Source organism: Lissotriton vulgaris, chromosome 8 (genome assembly GCF_964263255.1).
Source record: "Lissotriton vulgaris chromosome 8, aLisVul1.2, whole genome shotgun sequence".
NCBI classification, from domain to species: domain Eukaryota; kingdom Metazoa; phylum Chordata; class Amphibia; order Caudata; family Salamandridae; genus Lissotriton; species Lissotriton vulgaris.
The window spans coordinates 686031784-686052362 of NC_141696.1; the positions used below are offsets into that span (position 1 = coordinate 686031784).

The window sequence follows — 20579 nt, forward strand, 5'->3', positions numbered from 1 at the left end:
TTTGAAACACCATATTACGAGGATGAATCAATTTAGAGGTTGGATGGACTCCTTGGGCTTCTGTGATGTGCAGAGGGTACAACACCGGACTGAGAGAGCCTGTACTCACATGTCAGCAGTGCATGGGAAGCTTTTGTGCATAGACTTCCTATTAATGCCTGCTATAGATGCCCAGCTTGCCTCTATACTAGAGATCCTCCCTAGAGGCATCTCAGATGATTTGCCTATTGAAATTCATCTTGGGGGTCCGATGGTCGGAGTACACCCCATAGGGCGCCTCAGTGCCTGGTATCTCCAGGATGAGCATTGCTCAGACCTTCCAACTGCACACCCATTTTGAGGTTAACACTGGGCAAGTAGGTTCGGCTAGCATACTTTGGACTGCTGGGAAGGCCATGACTGTTGATGTAGCCAAAGCATATGTTCACCATAATGAAAGGATCCGTAGGCAAATGCTGACAGATCTGGAGGTACATTTTGCTACCTAAGATCGCCATCACACCACGCAGCGCCAATTAGTGCTCCTCAGGACTACTTTCCAACAGACTGCCCTGCAGGAGGCCAGGCAGGGCTGGAGGGACTCCACACAATGGGTGTATGAAGTGAGAACAAGCCTGGTAAACTCCTGTACTGGCTAGCCATTAAGAACACAGTCAATAGGATAATTCCTGGGATCCTTGATTCAACCTCACCCACTCTACCTCCATGCAAAAACAGGCTATGTTCACAGAGTACTACCGTACTCCCTATGAGACTCAACCCCGTCCTCTGACCCAATCCTTCCTGGTGGACAATCCACTTCCGCGGCTATCCAATATGGAGCGTGAGCATATAGACTAGCCCATCTTTGTAGAGGAAATTCAAGAAGGTATATCTGGGTTACAATCATGGAACACCCCTGCACCAAACGGGTATTCTTTGGAATATTACATTAAACTTCAGGACATACTGTCCTCGCACCTCCATAATCTATACATGGAGGATGTGCAGATAGGGCATTTTCTCCCAGAACTAGACACAGACACCATTGTGGTGCTCCCTATGGACGGCCACTCCGTCCTGAGCTGTGATTCCTATAAACCCATATCTCTCATTAATATGTTGATTAAAATGTGTGTGAAGATTATAACGATGAGGCTTCGGCGGGTCATATTTACCCTGGTCCATCTGGACCAGTGTGGCTTTATGTCTAATCAGGATACCCAGCACTCTCTATGCTGGCTGCAGATAGCACTGGCCTGAGTTCATGAGATGCCTGAGCCCTGTGTTCTCTTCCTCACTGATTTTGTAAAGGCCTTTGATACCATTGACACCATTGACACCATTGACTGGAGGTTTATGAGGTCGGTCTTCGCCAATATGGATCTAGGCCCCTGTATACAATGCTATATTGATCTACTCTACTTGCAGTCCGGAGCCCAGGTGTTAATCAACAGAGTCCTCTCCAACTCTTTTCCTATTAGTAGAGGGACCTGGCAGGGGTGCTCCCTGTCCCCCCTTTTATTTGCCCTGGCTATCGAACCCTTAGCTCGTCAGGTGCACAGCGACACACATTTGCAGGGGTTGAGATGGGGGTATTCCAAGGAGGAGAGAATCAAGCTATACACAGATGACATGCTTCTTTATCTAGGGAGCCCACATCTGATGGGTTAAGATATCTCTACCTCCTTGAGCTCTACAAAAGAGCTTCAGGTCTCAGAGTGAATAGGCACAAGTCCCTGCTAGTACCAGTTCAGGGAGTTAATTCCTCTGTACATTGGCAATCCTCAATGTCACTGAAACGATTGAGCTTTAAATATTAGGGAATTCATATCTCCCTGCTCTCCAAGTCGACCTGGGGTCTTAATATGACACCCATGGTATCATAAATGAAAATGGACCTTCAGCATTGGGCTTCCCTACCACTCAATATATATGGGTGGGTGCCCCTTTTAAAATGATGGTGCTCCCACGTTTTCTTTACATCCTTCAGAGTTTCCATAGTTATTCCAGACTTGTGGTTCAGGGACTTTTCTTCAGTGATTCACACCATTTTATGGGTTAACCACCACCCTGATTTGCCTGTCCAAGTGCTGACCATCGTTGTACAATAGGGGAAAGGCGATGGCAGACATCCAACTGTACTATTGTGTGGCACAGCCCCTGGTGGTCAATGACTGGCTGACCGGTGGCTGGGACAATCCCATCCCACGTACCATGATGAACTTGGCCTTCTGGACCTGGATAACATCATGGGGATCCTATAATTATAATGGTAAGCACACACATATTGGAATGAAATCTCGCTGACACTAATATTGTTAAAATATTGATAAATATATTGATTTTTAAAAAATATAAAAAGAGTTTTAAGTAGTAAATGGTAAATAATTGATATATACATGTAATATAATGTGAATTAAATATATTCCACTAATAAATAATTCTATATACAAATACATACTTATATAAAGACACAAATACACATATATTACCTACTGGCAGTCGCCAGTATATAGTTATAGTTAGGACTTAGTTATCATACGATTTTTTTTAACTATGGTGCTGTTTGGTAGATCTTCACAACATTTTCAAAACTAATGTGCCAGTCACTTCAGCTGCAGTCTGGAAGGCTTCGGGTGATTTGTCAAGCGGGGGCTGAGAAAAAGGGGGGTCCCAAAACACATTTTCCCCATGTAATTCTCCTTAGGGATTTTAGACACGTCTACAGACCGAACCACTAAATGGAATTACACCAAATTTGGCAGAAAGCTAGATCTTGGCTTTTTGTAATTTGGTGTAAATCTGTTCAGTAGTTTTGTATTTAATGAAGTAAAAGGATTTATGTTTATCTAGAGACATGGATCCTAAATGGACCCACCACAGTGGTTGCGCAAATTCCCGTGCCAACAGCAGTGCTGTGATTGGCTGGACGAACCCTGAGAGAAAAGTTGTGGCTACCATTTTGTTAATCAGGACATGGTTCCTGGGGACGGGGAATAAAGTGTAAATAGGACATAATTGGACTGATGGAGGGGTCTGTGAAGGAACCCTCATAGGCACCCACATTGTGAGGGAACCCACATTGTGCAAAAATGGTTTTGTTGGGTGCATAAGAATTTGCGGATCCACTGTGAAGCTCAGCACAGCCCCTGTGTGAATTCACGGCAGATCAGCGGATCCAGATTCCAGTTTAAAAAATATGCACCTAGTCACAGACTCACTCACTCACCCACTTACACAACCACTCACTCATTCATACAGAAACTCACACACTCACTCAGAGACCCAAAAAATGACTCACACACCTACTCACAGACCCACACAGGCCTTCACACACTCACGTACACACCCATTCAACCACTCACACCCCCACTCACACACCTATACAGCCACTCACACATCCTCTTGGAGACCCACAAAACCACTCTCACGCCTGCTCACAATGATGTCACTGAACATGTCATGAGTGAAGTAATATGTGAGATCATAAGCAGTGCATTGAAAGAGTGTAAGTTATAGTTAGCTTAGTTAACTATAACTGCTGAATTTCACTGGTTTTCTATGAGTGACATCTGAGCCTAACTATGACGTCCCTGTAACCTTTGTTTTTTTAACTAAATTTAGACTTTTTTTAATTCTATTTCCTAACTATAATACCCCTTAAACCTTTGTTTTTCTCAATGACTTTTTAAGGTTTTTAAAATGCTAATTCATAACTATAACTTCTCTGTGACCTTAGGTTTTTTTCACAAAATTTCTATTTTTTTAACTGATATTTGCATTTGCACAGTGGTGGAGAAAGGGGGCGGAGCCTCTGACCAGCTCTCAGCATACTGGTGTCTGAAACTCACTAAAGGAAACAGAAGGGGTTCCTGGCACCCATGGTCCCTCAGCATCCAATAAGACTTCATCCTTCAATAGTAGTGCACCACGAGGCATGTTTGCAGAGTGGTGGAGAAAGATGGCATGGCCTCAGAAGTCCTCTCAGCAACCCCACTGTTTGGGACTTACTGGAGGTAACAGGAGGGCTTGTTCACCCCTAAGGACCCTCAGCAGCCAAGGGGACTTCATCCCCCAACTAGTAGTGTGCCAGGAGGCCTGTTTGCAGAGTCGTGGGGAAAGTGGGAGTGGACATCCACAACTTCTCAGCAATCCCACTGTGTGGGACTTACTGGAGGTAACGGGAGGTCTTGTTGGACCCCAAGGGCCATCAGCAGCTTTGGGGACTTCATTCCCGACTTCATCCCCCAACCAGCAGTGCACCAGGAGGTGCATTTGCAGTGGTGAAGAAAAAGGTCAGGCCCTCCGCCGTTTTGCCGGTCTAATTTTATTTATTATGTAGTTTGAGAGGCAGGCCATGGGCCCCCCATCCTTGGGCTAATTTTGGAGTGGCACTGTGTGACCCCTGTTCCCTGGGCCGATTTTGTCCCCGGAGACCCCATCCTACAAGGCCCGGCTTTTAACATTTTTTTTAGCTAAAAGCAAGGGGGTTGAGAACCCCCCTACCGGGCCAATTTAAGCCCCAGGGACACAATCCACTGGAGCCTAGTGTCTTTTTTAATTAAAAATTTTTAGGGGTGTGCACCCCGGGACATAGCAGGAGCTGGGCCTGGGTGTGGCAGTCCCCAGGGCCATCTATGGCTCCAGGAGGGGAGCTGCACAGCTACCCTCATTTGTTTTATTTAGCCATGGGGAGGTGGTGGTCCTGGGGAGCTGCAACGGACCCCTTTCATTACATTATTTGAGCTTCATGTGGATGCCGGTCCCGATGAATGCAGGAAGACTGCATGCACCCTCCCACATTTCTCTGTTTTCGGAGGTAGTCCCCGGGGCTGGGAAGTCTTCATGGCTCCCCATTAAAGTTATTGACCCAGAAGGTGGTGGTCCCCAGAGCTGCGGGGGCCCCATAGATCCGCATTTATTTTAGCTAAAGCCCCAGGTCCCTGGGGATGTAGAGGGGTCTGCCCAGCCCGACACATTATTCAAATTTAAAGCCCTAGAGAGGTGGTGGTCTCAGGGGAGTAGGGGGTGCCTCGTATAATTAATAAACACTGCTCCTGGTATTTGGCCCACCCGAGAGTTTAATAAAAAAGACGCGTAGGAGCTTGCGAATTCATGGCAACATTTAAAAAAATGCTTTTAACCCCTGGCGGGGGCCCCCCTTCCTCAGGCCAATTTTGGCCCCGTAGACCCCTTCCACAGAGGCCTGGATTTTAAAATATTTTTTTTAGCTAAAAGTGAGGCGGGTTGAGCACCTCCCTCCTGGGCCGATTTCAGCCCCAGTGACGCAATCCACTGGGGCCGTCCTCTTTTTTTAAATAAAAAAAATATATATAATGGGAGGGGGCGTGAGGCCACTCACTCTGGCCTATTTCGGACCTAGGGATCCCCATCTCCCAGGGCCCGGCCTTTTATTTTTTGTTAAATAAAATAAAATGAGAGGGCGCCACTGCCGCCTCCCACCCAGATCCCCATCCCCCTGGGCCTCGCCTCTATAGTTTTGGGGATCGCAGGTGGAGCTTCAAGGCCCCCATGGTCCCTGTCGCCTCCCTGCCTCCTTGCGGGAACCACCTTTGCTTTGACAGAGAGGAAGCTGCATGGCAGCTCCCTTTGTGTTAAAGCAATTGTGCTCCACTTTGAACAAACAAGAGCAAAATGCTCTTGGTAGCTCAAAGCAGATCACAGCCCACTATGGCTTGGTGATAGTGGTAAAGCCCAACCCCGGGGCCCGGCCTTTTCTTTAAAAAAAAAATAATAATAATGGGAGCTGTTTTGGCCCAAGGGACCCCATTCTACAGGGCAATGCCTCCAATGTGGGTGCCCTGGTCCTACCCGGGGCACCCACTTTCTAGTTTTGGGGACCACGAGGGGAAGCCCCAAGGTCCCCGTGGTCCCTGCCACCTCCGCACTTCCTGTGGGAGCCGCCATTGCTTTAACACAGGGGGAGATGCTAACATGCAGCTTTCTTTGTGTGAAAGCAATTGTGCTCTGCTTTGAACAAGTAAGAGCACAATTCTCTTACTTGCTCAAAACAGATTACAGTTTGCTATGGCAAGGTGTGAACAGTAAAACTCTCGCCAAGTCATATCAAACAGCTATGTCCCAGAGGTGGGCAACCCTGGACATAGCAGGAGCCGGGCCTGGGTGGTGGCAGTCCCCAGGGCCGTCTATAGCTCCAGGAGGGGAACTACACAGCCCCCTTGTTTGTTTTAATTAGCCACAGGGAGGTGGTGGTCCCGTAGGTCTGCAACGGACCCCCGTCATTGCATTATTTGAGCTCTGCAGAGGTGCCAGTTTCTGGGGATGTAGGAGGGCTGCGCTGGCCCTCCTGCATTTCTCTCAGTAATTGCCCCATAGAAGTGGCAGCCCCTGGGGCTGGGAGTATAGTATGGCCTCCCATTAATTAAAGTTAAAGCCCAGGGAGGTGGTGGCCCCCAGAGCTGTGGGAGGGGCGTGCAGTCCCCATATATATTTTAGATAAATCCCCAGGGAGGTGGTGGTCACTGGAGCTGTAGAGGGGTCCACGCGGCCCACTGCATTATTCAAATTTAAAGCCCCAGGGAGGTGGTTGCCCACGGGGAGTAGGAGGTGACTTGTACAATTAAGCACTGCTGCCGGGATTTGGCCACCTGGGGGCTTCATAAAAAAGATGTGCAGGAGCTTGTGCTTTTTTTTTTTTTCCGTGGATCCACATGCAAATTTGTGGCAAAATAAAAAAAATGCTTTTAACTCATGGCAGGGTCCCTGTAGGACCTGCCCACCATATCTGGGTGGTAAGGGTATTCCTACCCTGCTCCCTTTTTTGATTTTTTACTTTTTTGTCTGGGACTTGGCTTCAAATCAGGTTGCAAGATGGCTGCCAACACTTCCTGATTGAAATGTTGACAGGTAATCACATTTAAGTAGGATCCGCGAGTCCACTGCAAGGACTCGCTTCCCCAGAAACTATATTTCTTAACTTAAATATCTCTGAAACTACTGAACGGATATACACCAAATCACAAAAAAACTAATTTTCTGGACCAACATATAGCTTTCTGCCAAATTTGGTGTATTCCGTTCAGAGGTTCGGCTGTAGTTGTGTTCAAATAATGAGAAATCCCCATCGACACAACATGGGGAAAATGTGTGTTTCGGACCCCCTTTTTCATTGTCACCCACTTGACGGATCACCCCACAACTCTCAACAAAGCAGCTGAAACAAAAATGGGACATTTTTTGAACATTTTGTGAAAATTCGTCAATTGGGGCCAAAGTTATTGGTAACACAAAACACACTTTTCCTATGGAAACTTTAGTCCTAACTATACTTTACCTACTGGCAACCGACAGTAGCGCATATATATATATATATTATATTCACTGAAAAAAACACAAGTTTCAGGGAGGTGATAGTTAGAAATTAGCAATTAGAAAACCTTGGAAATTCACTGAAAAAAACACAGGTTTCATGGACGTTATAGTTAGATGAACATTTCACTCGGAGAAAACCAGAGAAATTTTGCCATTATAGTTAGTTGAGCTAACTATAACTCGCGCCCCCGCAATGCACTGCTGATGACGCAACATATTATATCTTTCATGACATGGTCATTGACATTACTGATGACATCACTGGTGACAACTCAAATGACATCACTGATGGCATCATCCATGTGATAATCTGATGCAACTCCTCACATCCTAATATTACACCCACTCTAAAATACAGACTACCATTTTCGAAACCTGAGTGGGTGTATCAAAGGTTATATTAGTGTGTGAGGAGGATTTGTACAAGTGAAATGTCCAACTAACTATAATGTCCCTGAAATCTATGTTTTTTTCAGTGAATTTCAAAGGTTTTTTAAATTCTAATTTCTAACTATAACGTCCCTGAAACCTATGTTTTTTTCTGTGAATTTCAAAAGTTTTTTAAAATTAACGTGCCTGAAACCTATTGTTTTTGCAGTCAATTTCAAAGGTTTTTTAAATGCTAATTTCTAACTATAACGTCCCTGAAACCGATGGGTTTTTCAGTGAATTTCAAAGGTTTTTTAAATACTGATTTATAACTATAACATGCCTGAAACCTATGGTTTTTCAGTGAATTTCAAAGGTCTATTAAATGCTAATTTCTAACTAGAACATGGCAGTCACATTTGCAGAGTGGTGGAGAAAGGTGAGCGTGGCCTCCAAACACCTTTTAGCAATCAAACTGTGTGGGATTTAGCAAAGGTAACAGGAGGGATGGTTAGCCTCCAAAGTCAACCTTTGGGGCCAACTACCCATTTTTAAACGTCCAGTAAGTCCCACACAGCAAGATTGCTAGCTTGTTATATCAGGCCCTCACCTCCCTACACCACCGTGCAAAGGAGCCCACTGGTGCGTTGTTAGTTGGGGGATTAAGTCCCCTTGAATCTTGAGGGTCCCTGTGGGCCAAGTAGCCCATCACGTACCTCCAGTAAGCACCATAGAGCTGCGTTGCAGAGAGGTCTTCCGAGGGCACATCCTTTTTACACCACACTGCAAATGCAGCTTCTTCCATTCTGGCCCTGTGGACCCAAACTCCCAGGGCTCACCCATTTATTTTTAATTAACACGGAGGGGGGCGGGTGGCTCCCCTCCTGGGCCACTCTTGGCCCCAGGGACCCCATCCCCCAGGGCTGGCCCTTTGCATTTGGGACCGTGGCAGGAGCCCCAATGCCCCCACAATCCCACTGGCTCCCGCCTCCTGCGGGAGCCGACATTGCTTTTGAGCATGTGGAGCTGCTAACATGCAGCTCCCCTTGCTCAATAGCAATCTGCTTTGCTTCATTAAAGCAAGAGCAGGTTTTCCATTGACATTGAATGGCAAGATGTATTGCTTTCTAAATGTTTTATACACCTCAAAATCGTGCCCAAGAAATCACTAAAGCTGAATCATGATAACTGGTAGTCCTACAACTATGTCGATGAATGTTGTCTCAATGATTTTGAAATTGAAGTATAAATGTGAGCAAAGCAACAAGCTGGCCAACATTGACAAAGGCAGTTTTGCCAAAAAGCGTCTGAGCGTCTTGTGAAGGCAAAGAAAGTTTTGTCTTGGACCCCTCGCGAGTGCTGAATTTATTTTGGAGCTGTGTCGACGGACGACATTGGAGCTTTTTTGTTTAACGCGGAGGCTTGCACCACCCCATAATAGGAGGCCATGGGGCACAGAATCGTTTTGAACCCTCCAAGTGGACCAGCAAATGCAGGGATCTATGGAGCACACGCATTTCGGGACCTATCTAGGTCTTTAATGGACATTATAAATAGAGTGCAACCCATCAATGGGATAAAGTACGGGACACGGACCACAAAGACCATAAGGCATTGCATAGTACTCATCTGAGTGGCCCATCTGTGGAGAGCTAATTGAATAAATGTGGACGTGTCCCAAGTGCACAATCTCAAGTCGTGCCTCTGAAGAGGGCAGGAGCCCAGAAACGCGTCAGGCATATAACTTTCGACACGAGAGCTGGAGCCGTATCGAGATGCTTTGTGTGCCTTACCCGAATAAATGTTGATTTCAGTTGACGGAGCATGCAGCCTTGTCGACGGACGACATTGAAGCTTTTTTGTTTAACGCGGCAGTCCGTCCTCGGAGGCTTGCACGACCCCATAAAAGGGGGCCAAGGGGCACAGAATCTTTTTGAACCCTCCAAGTGGACCAGCAACTGCAGGGATCTATGGCGCACAGGCATTTCCGGACCTGTCTAGGTCTTTAATAGACAGTGTAAATAGAGTGCAACCCATCAATGGGGTAAAGTATGGGACACAGACCACAAAGACCATAAGGCATTGCGTAGTACTCATCTGAGTGGCCCATCTGTGGAGAGCTAATTGAATAAATGTGGGCGTGTCCCAAGTGCACAATCTCAAGTCGTGCCTCTGAAGAGGGCAGGAGCCCAGAAACGCGTCAGGCATATAACTTTCGACACGAGAGCTGGAGCCGTATCGAGATGCTTTGTGTGCCTTACCCGAATAAATGTTGATTTTAGTTGACGGAGCGTGCAGCCTTGTCGACGGACGACATTGAAGCTTTTTTGTTTAACGCGTGTTAGAACTGGGGGTCTCTAGTTGGCAGAGGTAGGTACCAATGTCCAAATAGGGACCCTTGCTTCTAGTCAGGACGAGGAGATAACCCTCTTAGATAACCCCTGCTCGCCCTCAAGGTAGCTTGGCCTGAGCAGTCTAGGCTAACCAGAGGCAATGCGTTAAGTATTTGTACCAACACTCACAGTAACACAGTGAAAACACCACAAACTGATTCCACAACAGTTTAGGAAAATAAAGATATTTATTCTAAACTACACAAGACCAAAAACGTCAAAAAATCCAACATACACAATGCAAGGTTACGGTTTCAAATGAGTTCTTCAGGTTGTAATCAAAGTTCTTTAAGTTGTGATCAAATGATCCACAGATGCGTGAAAAGTTCACAGTTGCGCCACGTTGGTTCACAGTACCTTTTAGTTGCAACAAAGTTCCACAAGTAGGAAGCTGGTGCAGTGGAAACAAGCGATGCGTTACTCCTGAGACCCTGGGGAGGCGATGCGACAGCCCCGCTGCAGCAGCGGGCGTGCGGCGACGAATCCGGTCTGTAAGGGGAGGAAGGCAGCTTGCGTAGATTCCGGTGCGTAGGTTCCGTGGGAAGTCTGTTCTCGCAAAGGCACGATGCGACGATCTCGGAGGGGCTGCGACGATCTCCGGGGCGACGATGCGCGGTCCAGCGGTGACCCTCTCTCTCGCAGCTCCTCGATGTGATGTTTCTGTGACGAGGTTCGCAGCGACGTGGTGCGGTCCGCAAGCAAGCAGTGCGGCGATCTCACCCAGGCGACAGGCTCTGCGACGACACTCGCAGCGATGTTCGATTCTCCCGCACCGGTCTGGTGCGTCCCGCAAACGAAGGGTGCGACGGCCTCGGCAGCGATGTCAGGCGCTGCGCCGATCTCGACCTTCGTAGCGGCGGGAAACTTCTCGCACTGTCGGGGATGCGCTCCGCAAGCGAGCGATGCGACACTTTTCAGCTTCACAAGTTTCTCAGCTTAGTCTCAAGCTTCCCAGCTCAGGTTCAACTTCTAGAGGCCCCACAACTGGATCAAGCACTCTACGAAGGACAGAACTCTCTCAGCAGAGTTCAGGGAGACTGGGGGTGAAGTCCTTTTGTTCCTGGGACTTCGGAAACAGGGAGCCAGCTCTTCTCAGGCCCTTGGAGATTCCTTACAAGACAGGGGACACAGCTCACAGCAAAGTCCTTCCCCTCTCCTTGGCAGCAAAGCAACAGCAGGTCAGTCCAGCAGAGCAACAGCAGGACAGTCTTCCTTCTTCAGAGTCAGCTTTCTCCTTGGCAGAGGTTCCTTCTTGATTTCCAGGATGATCTAATTTTCTGTTGTCAGGGGTCCTGTACTTATACCCCTAAAGTCTTTGTTCTCTCAGTGCATGTGGGCCCTGAGCCCGGTCTGAACCAGTTCTGGGTGGATCCTGAGCACTTTGTTTTGCTGGCTGCATCTTTCCTTTCAGAGTGAGGGGCAGGGTCCTCAGCCGCCCGGCAGGAGGTGGAGCCAGCATTGTGGCAGGCAGGCACAGCCCTATTCAGCCCAGGTGCTAACTCCGCCCACCACTCAGGTAGCAATCGCTCCACTCAGCCTAGTGCTGACTCATTCAGCCTCTGGGGCATTCCCCAGCCCCTGTCACTCACAAACCAGACAGTCAATACACAAACAGTCTCAGGCACACAGAAGGGTCAGACAAGAGAACAGCAACTTTCTAAAAGTGCTGTCCTCAAACACAGGATCTAAAAACCACCTTTCCTAAAAGATGCGTTATTAAATTCTGAGTTCAGGGATACTAGATACTTATGTCCTATCTTGTTCCTATGGGAAGAAATGCCGTTAACCACTGTAGCCAGCATCCCCCATGTTAACCTATGGAGCAAGATAGCCTTACAATAGTGAAAAACGAAAATGGCTGTAATTCACTACCAGAGCATGTCACCTGCACTAGTACATGCTCTACCTTTCACATACACAGCACCCTGCCCAGGGGGGTACCTTGGGCCTTCCATAGGGGTGACTGATGTGCACGAAAAGGGAAGGGTTAGGCCTGGTCAGTGGGGACACTGACCAGGAGGACATGGCAGTTCTAAACTGCCCGTAGGCGCTGCAGTGGCAGGCCCGAGACACCATTTTAGAGCTACTCCTGTGGGTGGCACAATCAGTGCTGCAGGCCCACTAGTAGCATTTGTCATCACCAGCCCTGGCACACCCAGTGCACTTTACTAGGGACTTCATGGTGATACAAATGTGCCAAACATGTATATCCAATCAGAATAACAATTTACATAGGGAGCACTTACACTCTGGCACTGATCAGCAGTGGCAGAGTGTCCAAAGCATCTAAACCAGCAAAAACAAATCCAGCACAGCATCGAAAAATACAGGAGGCAGAGGCAAAAAGATGGGGGTAATCACGCCAAAGATGCCAGGCCTAACAACGCGGCAGTCCATCCTCGGAGGCTTGCACCACCCCATAAAAGGGGGCCAAGGGGCACAGAATCTTTTGAACCCTCCAAGTGGACCAGCAACTGCAGGGATCTATGGCGCACACGCATTTCCGGACCTATCTAGGTCTTTAATAGACAGTGTAAATAGAGTGCAACCCATCAATGGGGTAAAGTATGGGACACAGACCACAAAGACCATAAGGCATTGCGTAGTACTCATCTGAGTGGCCCATCTGTGGAGAGCTAATTGAATAAATGTGGGCGTGTCCCAAGTGCACAATCTCAAGTCGTGCCTCTGAAGAGGGCAGGAGCCCAGAAACGCGATATGCATATAACTTTTGACACGAGAGCTGGAACCGTATTGAGATGCTTTGTGTGCCTTACCCGAATAAATGTTGATTTCAGTTGACGGAGCATGCAGCCTTGTCGACGGACGACATTGGAGCTTTTTTGTTTAACACGGCAGTCCGGCCGCGGAGGCTTGCACCACCCCATAATAGGGGGCCAAGGGTCACAGAATCTTTTTGAACCCTCCAAGTGGACCAGCAACTGCAGGGATCTATGGCGCACACGCATTTCTGGACCTATCTAGGTCTTTAATGGACAGTATAAATAGAGTGCAACCCATCAATGGGGTAAAGTACGGGACACGGACCACAAAGACCATAAGGCATTGCGTAGTACTCATCTGAGTGACCCATCTGTGGAGAGCTAATTGAATAAATGTGGGCGTGTCCCAAGTGCACAATCTCAAGTCGTGCCTCTGAAGAGGGCAGGAGCCCAGAAACGCGTCAGGCATATAACTTTCGACACGAGAGCTGGAACCGTATCGAGATGCTTTGTGTACCTTACCCGAATAAATGTTGATTTCAGTTGACGGAGCGTGCAGCCTTGTCGACGGACGACATTGAAGCTTTTTTGTTTAACGCGGCAGTCCGTCCTCGGAGGCTTGCACGACCCCATAAAAGGGGGCCAAGGGGCACAGAATCTTTTTGAACCCTCCAAGTGGACCAGCAACTGCAGGGATCTATGGCACACAGGCATTTCCGGACCTGTCTAGGTCTTTAATAGACAGTGTAAATTGAGTGCAACCCATCAATGGGGTAAAGTACGGGACAGAGACCACAAAGACCATAAGACATTGCGTAGTACTCATCTGAGTGGCCCATCTGTGGAGAGCTGATTGAATAACTGTGGGCGTGTCCCAGGTGCACAATCTCAAGTCGTGCCTCTGAAGAGGGCAGGAGCCCAGAAACGCGTCAGGCATATAACTTTCGACACGAGAGCTGGAACCGTATCGAGATGCTTTGTGTGCCTTTCCAGAATCAATGTTGATTTCAGTTGACGGAGCGTGGAGCCTTGTCGACGGACGACATTGGAGCTTTTTTGTTTAATGCGGCAGTCCGGCCATGGAGGCTTGCACCACCCCATAATAGGGGGCCACAGGGCACAGAATCTTTTTGAACCCTCCAAGTGGACCAGCAACTGCAGGGATCTATGGCGCACACGCATTTCGGGACCTATATAGGTTTTTAATGGACAGTATAAATAGAGTGCAACCCATCAATGGGGTAAAGTACGGGACACGGAACACAAACACCATAAGGCATTGTGTAGTACTCATCTGAGTGGCCCATCTGTGGAGAGCTGATTTAATTAATGTGGGCATGTCCCAAGTGCACAATCTCAAGTCGTGCCTCTGAAGAGGGCAGGAGCTCAGAAACGCGTCAGGCATATAACTTTCGACACGAGAGCTGGAACCGTATCGAGATGCTTTGTGTGCCTTACCCGAATAAATGTTGAGTTCAGTCGACGGAGCGTGCAGCCTTGACGACGGACCACATTGGAGCTTTTTTGTTTAACGCGGCAGTCCAGCCGCGGAGGCTTGCACCACCCCATAATAGGGGGCCACGGGGCACAGAATCTTTTTGAACCCTCCAAGGGGACCAGCAACTGCAGAGATCTATGTCGCACACGCATTTCGGGACCTATCTAGATCTTTGATGGACAGTATAAATAGAGTGCAACCCATCAATGGGGTAAAGCATGGGACACAGACCACAAAGGCCATAAGGCATTGCGTAGTACTCATCTGAGTGGCCCATCTGTGGAGAGCTGATTGAATAAATGTGGGCGTGTCTCAAGTGCACAATCTTAAGTCGTGTCTCCGAAGAGGGCAGGAGCCCAGAAACGCGTCAGGCATATAACTTTCAACACGTGAGCTGGAACCGTATCGAGATGCTTTGTGTGCCTTACCCGAATAACTGTTGATTTCAGTTCATGGAGCGTGCAGCCTTGTCGACGGACGACATTGGAGCTTTTTTGTTTAACGCTGTAGTCCGGCGCGGAGGCTTGCACCACCCCATAATAGGGGGCCACTGGGCACAGAATCTTTTTGAACCCTCCAAGTTGACCAGCAACTGCAGGGATCTATGGCGCACACGCATTTCGGGACCTATCTAGGTCTTTAATGGGCAGTATAAATAGAGTGCAACCCATCAATAGGGTAAAGCATGGGACACAGACCACAAAGGCCATAACGCATTGCGTAGTACTCATCTGAGTGGCCCATCTGTAGAGAGCTGATTGAATAAATGTGGGAGTGTCCCAAGTTTGCAATCTCAAGTCGTGCCTCTGAAGAGGGCAGGAGCCAAGAAACGCGTCAGGCATATAACTTTCGACACGAGAGCTGGAGCCGTATCGAGATGCTTTGTGTGCCTTACCCGAATAAATGTTGATTTCAGTTGGTGGAGCATGCAGCCTTGTCGACGGATGACATTGGAGCTTTTTTATACATAAATATATATATTTTATGTATAGTTTATGTTTACTGTTAACTGAGAAATGGCGCGTAACTGGTGTTTTTAAATCACTGTGGTAGCCTCCACGTTGTATCAGTGAGCAAGGACACAGCCTCGTGTCCGAAACGCGTCTGAGACATGCACCTTTTCACTAGCATAAGAAAATAAACTAATTGGAAAGAAGTCTGATTCCGGATATATTTTGCGTCTGTGTTCCTGAAGTTTGGAGTTGATATATATATATTACCTACTGGCGGTCGCCAGTAGGTAGTTATAGTTAGGATTGGCTACCATAGGAAATCCGCAACATGCTAATGGGAATAACTCTGGCACCGGTTGAGGAATTTGTGTGTAATTTTCCAAAATTTTGGCCAGCTCTGCTCCGCTCCTTCCCTGGAAGTTTCGGAGGGATTCATGAAGTGGGGGGGCTGAGAAAAAAGGGGGGTCCCAAAACGTGTTTTCCCTATGTTCATTTACATAGGACCATCTGACAAGTCTACAGCCCGAACCGCCTAATGGAATTACGCCAAACTTGGCAAAATTGTAGGGACTGGTACGCAGATGTGCCTTTGCTATATTTGGTGGAAATTGCTCCGGTGGTTTTTTTGAAAATGAACTTCAAAAACACATATATATCTATAGGCGTGCTCCGGGCGCTCACCGGTACGCGTACCGGGGAGCGCACACGGCACACCACGGGAGTGCGCGAGCGGAAAGCTGATTGGCTGTCGGGTGTCTGTCAACATTCTAAACAGTCTGGAGAGTCCGCCATCTTGTGTCTCGGTAGAATCGAGACACAAGAGGTGAAAAAGAAAGGGGGAAATAATTAAAAGGGGGCAGAGTAGACACCCCCTGACCTCCTAGGTTTTCTGAGGGGGGCCTAAAAGGACCTTGAAGGGCAAAACCCCCCTTTTTTTTATTTCGCGGGGTAAGCGATGGGTGCGTTCCCGGGTACGCTCTCCGGTACTTGCACCACGGGGAAAAAAAGTGTAAAAAAATAGAGTAAAAAAATAATGTAGAGTGTTTAGAGGTAAGTTAGCTCTGAAAAGAGCTGTTGTGTTACATTGGTGTTTTTTGTACCTACAAGTAGGTACCAATGCAGAGTCTTATATTCAAGAGGAAAACTCTATTCCCCTCATCTGTAAAATGCACACCATCTCTCCTGTAGATGTCTTGCATGTAGTAACGCAAGTTGTTGTGGAAAATGGAACCCATAGCATAGTCTCTAAGGAAAGCAGAAACAGATTTATTTACATGTTTCCTTGCTTTTTCAATCAGTGGACAAAATTGGTTGGATCAGTTCCATTTTTGCCTTTGGCATATATTAGAAAATACCAAGGCAGTTTTGGGAAAAGTTTTGGCATATGTTGTTTATCTCGAGTCAGAACTTTATCAGGATTGTACTTGATTGATTTTGATGAGACAAAGATTAACGCAGATCTAAATTGTGTAAAAGAATATAATAGGTTAAGAAGAGAGTATGCTCCAAATTTACCTCAATATACTCTGTTTGAAAAGCGTGTGGTAGTCCGAAAAAGAAGAAATGAGAAAAATTGTAGTGAAGTTGTAGCAAATAGAAAAAAAGTAGATGCACCAGTAATTGTAAGCAAAAACAAAATGGATTCAGTTAAAGATGTTGTTGGATTTCAGTTTGAAAATAGTTCTGGTGTCAACTGCTATGCTAATGTTGTGGTTAATGTTGTTTTCTTTCTCCAAACTGTTCAAGAACAGATTGCTGAAAATCGTGATCAAACACTTTGTTGTTTATTAAATTCTGTATTTGAGAAATGTAGCATTGATAGAACAAAAATACAAAGTGTTTCTGAAATTCGAAAGGTTTTAGACATATGTTCTGGTCTAAATCAATTTACACAGAATATTCAGCAAGATTGTCAGGAATTTCTAATGTATATGCTTGTTGTTTTGCAAGATGAAGGTGTAGATGTAGAAAATCTTTTTGGCCTTTCTTATAAATGGCAACATGACTGCGACAATTGCTCCTTTTCAAGTAGTACTACAGTACACACTGAAAGATTTATATATTTGACTTTACCAGACTGCAAATCAGTGTCTTTTAATAATCTAGTTAGAGAAGCAAATCAAAACATGGTGTGTACCAAATGTAAACCTGAAATGCTATCAACTTTATTTTTACGAAGTTATGGACAGTATGTTATTATAATGTTTCAACGATGTAGACCTGATGGAACTAAATTGACAACATTACTAAAAAATGTTGTGGCTTCTCAATTATCAATTTTAGGAAGAACCTTTACAACTGCAGCAATTATTTACCATGATGGTCCTTCAACAACATCAGGACATTATACATGTTATTTAAAATGTCAAAAAGGCTGGAAGCTCTGTAATGATACTCAATTGACTTTCAAACAACGTTTGCCTTCTGACTTACTAAATTCTTACCTAGTGTTCTTACAACCAAAATGTTAGGGAAGGTAATTGGCCTATAAAGATTGCAGCAGTTAATATAACTTAGTTTGCTCTTCAAAATTACTTTCTGAATGAGAGTGATGAAGATAATGAAAACATGTAGTTCTCATAGAGATAGAATATGTATATCATGTAGTGTATGCTGTGAGTATTATAGAAATTATTTATAAAAAGGGTGGAAATTAAACTCTTGTATCATAATGTAAAAGATGTTGGAGCTTTTCTTTCAGAAAGTTGGGTAAATGGGAAATTACAAATACTCTGGACTATTTTCCAAAGAAAAGGACTTTCTATATTCTATTTGGCCTCGTGGAAATGTAGATGGATCAAAAGTGAGTTTAGATATGTTTTTTCAAAATTTTACATTATTTAAGAAAAGTTTTTATGGGTTTTTTAAACACAATCATTTTGATTGTGGTTTTTTTTGCCCGCTGTTATATGATGAGTACTATTGAAGTCACTGTTTTAAGTGAAATTCAATATATTTTGAGAACAGCAAAAATAAACCATATAACATGTTGTTGAAATTATTTTGTATTTGCTATTAATAAATATATATTATTTTCCCATTCTCTTATGCTCACTTACCTATTTCCACCCTCTAATACTCCTCTTAAGTCACCCTCACTGGCCTTTTTTCACTCTCCCTCACCTCCCTTCCCTTATTCCACTTTGCTCACTTATTCTCATTAACCACTACTTCACTGCCCTTTCCGTCTCTCCTATTCACTACTTTCCAGCTGTCAGTCACTCTACTTCACTCCCCTTCCCCTTGTTTTCTTTCTTTGTTTCCTAAATAATTCCCCTTCTCTCACTCACCTTATTACACTTCACTCACTCCTTCTCTCACTTTGTCTGTCCTCTAAGATCCTCAATTCCTTTCCCTCACTCCCTATGTCTTAGCTTCAATCTCTCAATCTTCTTACTCTCTCGCTCCTCTCCTGTCATCCTTACTCCCTAAAACTCACCCACACTCCCTTACTTTTTTTTCTTTGCTCTGTTACTCGGTTTCTTTTTGCCAGTGTTTCCTTCACTACGTCTATGTTCTCACTCTTTTACTTCCTTTGTCTCAAGCTCATTTGCTTTAATCCTCTTTTTATTTTCCTTTTTTATCAACCTCACTCCCCTGTACTCACTCTCCCTCATCCTTGTTCCCTTACTTCAATTTGTACAGTTATCCTCAATCATCATCTTTAACTACCCTTCTTTCTTTCATCACGTACTCACCTTTTCCCAGTCCCTTTGCTTCACTTTTCTTCCCATTCTTCCCTTCCTTTGCTCTCTTAGTCATTCTCCTTCTCTTACTCATCTTACTGCCCTTTACTCACTGTTTGTCTTACTCCCTCTATTCTCTCATATTACCTTTTATGATTTTTAATGTTGTACTTTGTCTCTTGTATTGTAAAATATATTTTATAAAAATTCTAACATTTTTTTCTCTTTCACAGATATAAATTTTAATGGAAATATGAAATTAAGTTTACATTAGATGTAAGGTAAGTTTGATGTACAAAATTTATTTTCTCTATACTCTTTTTCTTAACCTCACTACTGTTCTTTGATGCTCCCACACCTCTGTTACCTTATTGCACATGCCTCACTTATTCTGAATCCACACGTTTACTCCCCTTTTTCACACTCTTCTCTTACACTCACCTTCTTTCAGACCTTCTCCTTTACTTTCTTTCCTCTCTCTTCTCTTACTTCATTGTTTTACTCTTTTCCCTTCCTTTACTCTCCTTACTCCACTTCACTTACTCCTTCTCTTTCTTTCTCTGTCCTCTTACTTCTACACTCCCCTTCCCTCAATCTCTTTCTGTTAGCCTTATTCTCTCCATCCCCTTAGTTTCTCACTCCTTTTCTGTCACGCTCACTGCTTATAACTCAGCCATACTCCCACACTCACTTTCTTTTAGACCTTCTCCTTTAGTTTGCTTCCTCTCTCTTTCCTTCCTTTGCTCTTTCACTCTTTTCTCTTCCCTTACTCTCCTTACTCCACTACACTAACTCCTTCTCTTACTCCCTCTGTCCTCTTAGTTCCACACTCCCCTTCTCTCATTCTCTCTCTGTTACCCTCATTTTCTCCATCCCCTTAGTCTCTCACTCCTTTTCTGTCACGCACACTCCCTATAACTCAGCGATACTCCTACACTCACGTTCTTTCAGACCTTCTCCTTTACTTTCCTTACTCTCTCTTCCCATCCTTCACTCCTTCACTGTTTTCCCTTCCCTTAGTCCCCTTACTCCACTTCAGTAACTCCTACTCTCAATCCCTCTGTCCTCTTACTTCTACACTCCCCTTCCCTCATTCTCTCTCTGTTAGCCTCATTCTCTCTGACCCCTTAGTCTGTTACTCCTCTTCTATCACACTCACTCCCTATAACACAGACACACTTCCTCACTTATGTTTCTTTCCTCTCTCACTCACGGCCTCATTTAGGAGAAATAACGCATCGTTGCGTGAAAGCAGAGATGCATCATTTCTCAGTGCGCTCTCCTTGCGACATTCCTGATGCGTCATATTTAATGTATGACGCATCATGTCGCAAAGAGTTACAGATACGTCAATATTTCTGACGTATCTGTAAGCACAAAAGTGACGCATTGCTGAAGTGTGTCACGAAAGTGACGCAACTCCAGCAATGGATCCTTTCACATGGGGCCCGCCCCATGTGAAAGGGCCTATGTCAGTCTTATGCCTGCTGTGAGGCAGGCGCAAGATTTTGACGCAACGGTGTCCTAAAAGAGACGCAGTGAAATCTCATAGATTTCACGGCGTCACTTCTACGACCCTTCCTTGCGTCAATACGCGCCCTTTGCATACATTACAACTGGCG

The 20579-nt window shown here is 45.6% G+C and overlaps 1 protein-coding gene across 1 annotated transcript in view; it reads right to left on the reverse strand.

The window, feature by feature from the left end:
• PHEX (phosphate regulating endopeptidase X-linked) overlaps positions 1-20579 on the reverse strand; it is a 1438972-nt gene that overhangs the window by 1282694 nt on the left and 135699 nt on the right. The gene's annotated exons all lie outside the window — the stretch shown is intronic.